Here is an 8487-nt window from a genome sequence, read left to right as displayed (position 1 = left end):
AAGGAGTCAGGAATCGGAAGTCAGATGCGCGGGTGCAGGTAAACCAGATTAAATATTACTTAAGTATTACTTAAGGAGCCACGTTTGCAAACTAAGAGGGGAACGATACATAATCCAAGGAGCCCATGTATAGTAGAAACTAGAGAACCTGCTGTCATCGCAGGCACAAAGTTTCTCCATGTGCATTAAAGTGGTTTTCTGGTCAAAAATACTATTGATTTCCTATCATCGGTCATCAATAATTGATCGGCTGGGGAGGTTGGCACGGAGACCTCCGCCCCAAATACACAAAGGTCGAAGTTGAAGCCCCTATGGAGTGGCCAGTGCTTGTAACTGCAGGCACGGCTCCCATTGATTTTATGCTCAGACAGGGATTATTTATTGGAAGTCTCTGGATAGTCAAAGTTGGTAAGTGAGCCTGTCAACTAAACGGCAAAAGAGACACAGGACCTTCCCGTGGACGAATCTAGCAAAGGTTCAAGTCTCTACCCAGTATCACATTGGAGCCGGCAGCAAATCGCGATAGCGCCTTCAGCATCTTAAGTCCCAAGGGCACCTGTGATTGATTGGGTAAATAAATATTTGCTATTGTAAATGTTTGTACCCACAGCTACCTTGAGGAATATGTACCGCTCCTCATGGTCTGCTTCTGTAGAGATTGTTTGGTGGGGAATTTGTTTATGAATGGCTATTGATACGCCACACATCTTAGTAGTAGGGTGAGGGTTATGATGCCAAGTTGTGTAGTTGTGTGACATACATTTTAGAACATTTGCAGCTTGGAAATGTGTTTCTTGCAATAGGACTATCATCACTCCTTTTTTTGTGGAGATGGTTGTAATGGAAATTAAGGTATTATAATTGTTATATGAATTAAAACTGCGCAATTAGAGACGCCATTGAAATATACCAGGAGAAGTTACTTCACAAACTAGGGACATATTTCTAGATGAGATAAGAATATCAAGAAGCTTCCACATGTTAGCTGAAGGGGCCCTAGGAATAACAAGATACTAAGGGAGGGGTTGACGCCTCACACTAAGACTAGAGAATAATGTTCATAAACTAGAAATATGTGGATGTGTATATATATGGATATACATGTATGTATATATATATATATATATATATATATGTGCATATGTATGTGTATGTATATATGAAGGTGCACATGTATGTATGTGTGCCTATATGTATGTAAATGTGGGTATATAAGTAATATTTAATATTACGCCACAGAGTCATGAAAAGGACTACACAAAATGGCCGACCACATGCTTTGCTAAAGTACAGGGAATACATGTGTGTTGATAAGATAAGAACTTCGAGCTACTTGGGCCCCTCAGCACTCCATCAAGAGGTTATTCACTGCTGACTTGGAAGATTCTGGAAGGTATGCAAATGAAGGGTTAAGTTGACCTATGACAAATGTTGGATTGGAAACTAACCAATAAACTGCATAGTTAATTGTCCAATGATGCTGCGACACCCCATTGTAAGGGGACTATAAATAAAGATGCCCGACATCGATTTGTTGGGAATTCTTTGATGAATCCATAACTGTGTGGACTCTGTCATTTAATTCCTCCGTCATATGACGTACTGAACTCTAGGTGTGGCAGCCCTACTGCACGGGGCACCTAGACTTCAGTCACAGGGTACACTCTGCTGTCCCTCACCAGGCTATCGCCGTAGCATGGGTCATATGACGTCATTCACAAGGTACACTCCGCTTTCCCTAGACGGCCATATATTTTTGCCGCGACATTTTTGGTGGAGAATGAAGCGGGCCTCACAACAGCACCCCTAGCCACGGACGCTCCGGAGGTGGAGACCAGGACACAGAGAGACCGCGGTAAGTAACCCATTGTGTTACTGCCTGTCTCCTGAGCTCTGCTCCCTGGTCTGTGGTTTGGTGTGTGACGTCATGCGCTGTTTAGTGTACTAGTGAATGTTGCTGCTTTAAATGTGCTTATCTGTTCCCTCCTCTGTGCTCCTCCTGAGTCTGTCAGATTTATTTGTGTAACTTTTTCTGTATTGACTGTCGCTGGCTGCAAGGTCTTAGACTGACACTTTTATGGTATGTCTAAATGTGTTAATGACTATTCTATATGTGATGACAAAGTTTTGTGTGTACAGAGACTCCCTTGACTGAGGGAATAAGACCTTTTAAGCATTACATAGACTGACAATACAGAAGGGAACAGCCTGCAGATATATGTACATGTCACGTGCACGCTATATAAAGACCCAGATGACAAGACTGACTTGACTGTTATATGTGACACAACGTAAGATACAGTGCAGTTAAATTAGTTTAAAGACGCTGTTATTCAAATAACTTACTGTTGACGAGTGCATTTTTGTCAGATGCAATGAGTTAACTTACCGCAACCCGTCTGTAGCAGATTACACTAATTTTGGCAGACTGCCAATTGACTTCTTAGAGACTGAATATGTATAGATAAGAGTTTATTGCTGTTACCGCAACTTGGGGAGAATATATATATATATTTTACATTATTACTTAATTAATTAATTTAATTTAATTAATTGCATTCCTAGTGGAGTTTTTATGATTTTTGTTAACAACACACATTTGATAGATTGCTGTGAGGTGCCTGTAGGTCTTCAGCAGCTGACAATTCCCCAGCATTATAAGTGTATATGTGTAATCCAATTTCACTGTCAGAGAGGTGAATTGGACAATGACTCAATGTACTGCATTGCCCTTAAGTCACTGATGTATGAACAGCAGTAGCAGTTGAGTTGCCCCCATTTCCCGTAAGTATATACATGTATGGCACAGATGCCATTGTATAGATGCCGGCCGGCTAAAATGTTGTTGTTTCTCTGAGTTATAAGTTTTCTTTTGGTACTGAGGTAGGTGAGATTCAACTTATTCACCACCGTGACCTGGGTATGCGCAACCTGGGTAGGACGATGAAGTGAGCCATTATATTAAGCTTTATATCATCACCCATCTTGGTCACTTTGGGGTGGTATCAGCCCCATAGGGTACCAGACGGAGGTGGATTTTTTCGCCTAGTGACCCGTTGTGACGGCACTGGGGTGGTATCAGCCCCAGACGGCTGTGCATAGACAAAGGGGGGGGGAAGCATCCACCTATGTGATGACATTTGTACATGATTATGCAGGATACACCTGAGGCTTAGTAATACCCAGGTGGATCATGGAAGGCTCACTGGGAAATGAGGGGGAAGGGGAAGTATGTGTTCAAACGCTCACTAGGCAGATAATCCAGGAGACAATAAGCACCCCTGTCAGATGCGCTGATTGCAATAGATTGACTTATAAGAGTGTCGATAACTTAGACTATACAGACACAGTAGTGACAGATGACGGAACATCTTCGCATACGCAGACAATTACTGGACTGGGACAGTGTACAGAGTTTATACAAGTTAACTTTGACAATGACAATCTCCGCAAGCAACTTTATGCTCAGACACTAGACATCCAGGAAAAGAGAGACTATAACACAGCTGAGAAAGATTGGGCGAAGATATAGGTCGCTGTATAGACAGCTTACGGTCCAGCATCAAAGGTTAATATTACTGACTTGTTACCCTGCTGTACTGGTGAGACATCTGCATACGGAGACCACCAACCGCTGCCCCCACACATAATATGTTCAGAATGCAGTATTACATGTTTTGTTGTTATCTGAGCTGTTGATAGAATTTCCCTTTACATTTAATAACTGCATATCTCTATAGTATTTGTACATGGTTTATATATTTTGTTTTCTGCCTCTCTCACAACCAGTAGGTGGCCACTGCTGGGAAGTGACGGTTTTGGTAAGAACACAATGTCAGCATTACAATATAGACTCTTAGTTTTAGCTGACCAGACAGAATGATGCATGTAACACCCTTGGTAAATTAGTATTTCACCTGTGCTAAAGAATATTGTGACGATGAGTACTAAATAATTATAACATACATAGAAAATGTACAGCTCAGGCTGTGTATGATATATATTGGACATATATGTATTAGTTCTGCTTATTTCAAGTGCTATACAGTCCTCACAGGTATATTACGGTCAGAGTCTTGGTTTTGTCTGGCATTCCTAATTGGCGGAGAGATAAATAAATATGTAGGATTAACACATTTTTATGTCAAGGACATGCCCAGTATATGTATCAGGGCAGTATTATGGTATTTACTTATAACATGTGTACAGTTACTTCTACCCCCATATTTTGTTTTGTGGTGTACTTCTAAATCCGGCAGAAGCCATGTGGCTGGGTTGGGCGCTATACCGCACTTCGGTCTTCCGCTGGATTTAGAAGGGGGGAGAAAGACAGAATATTTTAGTTTTTTTTTTGTTACAGTAATAGGATGCACTCCTGTCACCTGACCGCATTACCTTCCTGTCACAAGAAACTGAGGGGTTTGAATATGTATAATGATGAACTGATGGCTAACCCAGATTTTAAGTTTTGTTTTGGAGATGGCTGAGGATACCAGGAACATGGCAGGTACAGCGGTATGTAGCAGTCACACAGAATGAGGTAACAAGCAGAACCATTTCCACCTCATCTGTCAGCACAGGAGGCGGAAGTGAAGGCCCTGACAGAAGCATGTAGAGCGGCAGAGGGTAAGGCAGACATATACACAGATTATGGCCTAATATGCAGGCTCTTATGTTGCTCATATAGCTAGGGATAATAGAGGAGGACAGAATAGAAGCAAAAGGAAACGCACGTGTGGGCGCTGCTGCCAAGGCAGCTGTGGCAAGACCTAGGGTAAGAGGGTTAAGTCAACGTCCAAACCTGTAACCCCGGCCCCTCCAGTGAGCTTAATAACTGAGCTGCTGGACGAAGGCAGGGGCAAGCCAGACGGACGCCGGTCTGTGTGAAGAGACCACTGCTTATGTCTCTCTCATGCCCTCTACTCAATGATGGCCCATTGTGCACACAGAGAGACACACCAGTCAAAGACTGATGTGAAACCTTGTGTCTCAACATTGGATTGTTCCTGGATTCAGCACGGTCGCTGCCAGGTATACCCAGGAGCATATGACTTGTGCTTTACATACATAGGGAGAGTAGTGAAGACAGCACAGAGGCACACCTGGGCCGCTCTACCCACTTCTAAAGGTTGCAAATTTGTATATTATGCCATATCTGTGTTGACAGCTTATCTGTATACGTTAAGGCCTGTCCAATCAGGTATCGTTTTGCCACTACAGAGGTAGCAACCAAATTGTTGAACGAGGTAATTCTGTGGGTATGGGATTCCAGAGACAATAGAAATAACGGCTTCTATACAGTATGGTACTTTCTCTGGATATGTCCAGGCCCTGTAGAAACATTTATATTTGATGCATAAACCAGTGTTTGCTTCCCTTCCAGATCCTGACTCCGTGTATACAACACATGTTCTGGAGCCAGGATATTGGAAACATGTAAGGAAATCTCCAGGACCACGCTATGAGGGTCCTTAACATGTTCTGATGACAACAGCCACTTCAGTGAAGCCTGAAGGGAAAACAAACTGGGTTCACGCTGGTCACTGCCAGAGAGTGACCATGGCAGGAGAGTAATCATATATCATTGTATCCTATGTAAAATAAATGTAATACTTATCCTCATAATAATAATGGGGAAGGGGTAATGGTATGACACCCTACTGGGAGCAATAGGTATTGCAGTGGGAGTACTGAACTTTACTGATATGATCTCAGGCCAGAGCAAATGAGGCTCAGGCAGTAAACCTACGGCCCAGTGGATGCCATCCATTTATTCTCCTCAGTGTTTAATGTTTGGATTGTGATAAAATGTGTTAAGAATTTTAAAATGCTAGCTTAGCTACTCATCCTAATTAGAGTGTTAAAGTATAGAATGTAGGTTGAGAGATGTATAAATATGCTCAGTCTAACTTAATGACCAATAATGAGCATTTTTGAAGAATTGTTATCTGATTGATGAAAAACACAAATTATGAATCACAGATTGAGACTGGGAAACAGACAAATATAAACTTTAAAAAGTCTAATATTTATATGTGTTCTAACATTGTGGAATTGTTGTCCCTCCAGTATCATCTCTAAGGAGAAATCTCCATGATCTCTATCATACTAGCTTACCTGATCTATGAAGCTATTGAACCACAGAGTAAAGCAGCAAGTACTGTTCGCTTACAAAGACTGCATTCTGCATGAGTTATGGACAGCTGAACAAAGATGGACTGTACTTTGAAATGTGTTTCCTAAACACCTCTTCACAATATTGTGTTCCGCTTCTGCTTGTCTCATGAAGACACACGCACGCTCCTTCTCCTACCCAGGGATAGCATAGCTGCCATAGGTTCCAGCGAGGGGATGCCCTACGGGGTGTTACCTTGTATGGGTAAAGGGTGTGGACTCCTGAAGAGAGCCCAAGGCGTTTATGCCCTTCTCCCAGTGTTAGGTAAGGCAACCTGCCCCTGTAGGATAGTTTAGTTTGGGATCGGGAAGGAGAGTGAGATATTTGCGTGGTATAACATAGTAGGAAAGCAGAGATGATCTCAAAACAGTGGAAACAATGAAGAATACACATTTGTGTCATGATAATAAAATTGTATATGTGTCTTTGAGTTAACATATATTGAAATATTAAGAGTAGCAGTAATAGGGCTGATCGGGAAGATAATAAAGTGTTGTGTTTCTTAGAAATTTAAACTCTAGGAGTTAGAGTATAGTGTGTGAAGCTTTAGGAGTTGACATATCAAGTAGCATATTGGGTGAGTATATACATGATGTAAGAATAAATCATGTGCGTCGCTGTTCTCTTAAGGAGCAAGTAACCAAGGTCCAGGTAATGCTCTCTGGTATGTTAAAAAGTGATTCACTATAACTACCTACGAGACCAGGAACTGGTAATGAGACACCTGTTATCACAGGAGTCATCTTTGACAAAAGCATAAGATAATAGCAACATAGAATATAATGTGTTCTGTGAATATATATATTTTACTAACTGTGAAGAGGAGGACGTTAAGAAGCCACCGCAGGAAGATTGCATTGCCCAGTTTCAAATCATATAAGAGGAGGAGATGTAATGGAAATTAAGGTATTATAATTGTTATATGAATTAAAACTGCGCAATTAGAGACGCCATTGAAATATACCAGGAGAAGTTACTTCACAAACTAGGGACATATTTCTAGATGAGATAAGAATATCAAGAAGCTTCCACATGTTAGCTGAAGGGGCCCTAGGAATAACAAGATACTAAGGGAGGGGTTGACGCCTCACACTAAGACTAGAGAATAATGTTCATAAACTAGAAATATGTGGATGTGTATATATATGGATATACATGTATGTATATATATATATATATATATATATATATATATATGTGCATATGTATGTGTATGTATATATGAAGGTGCACATGTATGTATGTGTGCCTATATGTATGTAAATGTGGGTATATAAGTAATATTTAATATTACGCCACAGAGTCATGAAAAGGACTACACAAAATGGCCGACCACATGCTTTGCTAAAGTACAGGGAATACATGTGTGTTGATAAGATAAGAACTTCGAGCTACTTGGGCCCCTCAGCACTCCATCAAGAGGTTATTCACTGCTGACTTGGAAGATTCTGGAAGGTATGCAAATGAAGGGTTAAGTTGACCTATGACAAATGTTGGATTGGAAACTAACCAATAAACTGCATAGTTAATTGTCCAATGATGTTGCGACACCCCATTGTAAGGGGACTATAAATAAAGATGCCCGACATCGATTTGTTGGGAATTACTTTGATGAATCCATTACTGTGTGGGCTCTGACATTTAATTCCTCCGTCATATGACGTACTGAACTCTAGGTGTGAGCAGCCCTACTGCACGGGTCACCTAGACTTCAGTCACAGGGTACACTCTGCTGTCCCTCACCAGGCTATCGCCGTAGCATGGGTCATATGACGTCATTCACAAGGTACACTCCGCTTTCCCTAGACGGCCATATATTTTTGCCGCGACATGGTCTAGAACAGTGGTGGCGAACCTATGGCACGCGTGCCGGAGGCGGCACGCAGAGCCCTCCCTGCTGGCACGCTTCACCATCGGCCACTCACCCCATTAGTGAATTCCTGCAGGGGCCGTGGCTCCCCTGCAGGCATTCACTCAGCGCTGATTGCGGCGCACACTGTGACATCAGTGTGCAGCTGGGATCCTCCTCCCCGTCCCCCGACGTCTCCTACTTGGTTTCGCGAGAACAAGGGGAGGAGGCATCCGACAGCACACTGACGTCAGTGTGCACCAGCAATCAGGCAGAAGAGGAGTGGCGCTTCCAAGAGGAGGAGGGGTAAGTATGTGGGGCTGGGGGGGCATTAGGACCGCTAAGGGGGTCATTATTACTGTTGGGGGACCGCTGGGGGTCATTATTACTGTTGGGGGACCGCTGGGGGGGCATTATTATTGTTGGGGGGACTGCTTGGGGGGCATTATCACTGCTGGGGGAA

General features: G+C 42.5%; 1 long non-coding RNA gene across 1 annotated transcript; it reads left to right on the top strand.

The window, feature by feature from the left end:
• The first annotated feature begins 842 nt into the window (after nt 1–842).
• Nucleotides 843–7795, top strand: LOC136625403 (uncharacterized). The gene is made up of 2 exons (XR_010792545.1): nt 843–2080; nt 5384–7795. It is a non-coding gene; the product is annotated as an uncharacterized lncRNA (long non-coding RNA).
• The last annotated feature ends 692 nt before the right edge of the window (nt 7796–8487 follow it).

The sequence above is a fragment of the Eleutherodactylus coqui genome, chromosome 4, assembly GCF_035609145.1.
Source record: "Eleutherodactylus coqui strain aEleCoq1 chromosome 4, aEleCoq1.hap1, whole genome shotgun sequence".
NCBI classification, from domain to species: Eukaryota; Metazoa; Chordata; class Amphibia; order Anura; family Eleutherodactylidae; genus Eleutherodactylus; species Eleutherodactylus coqui.
Note: the sequence above shows the minus strand (reverse complement) of the source record. Positions and strands in the feature narration are given on the sequence as shown.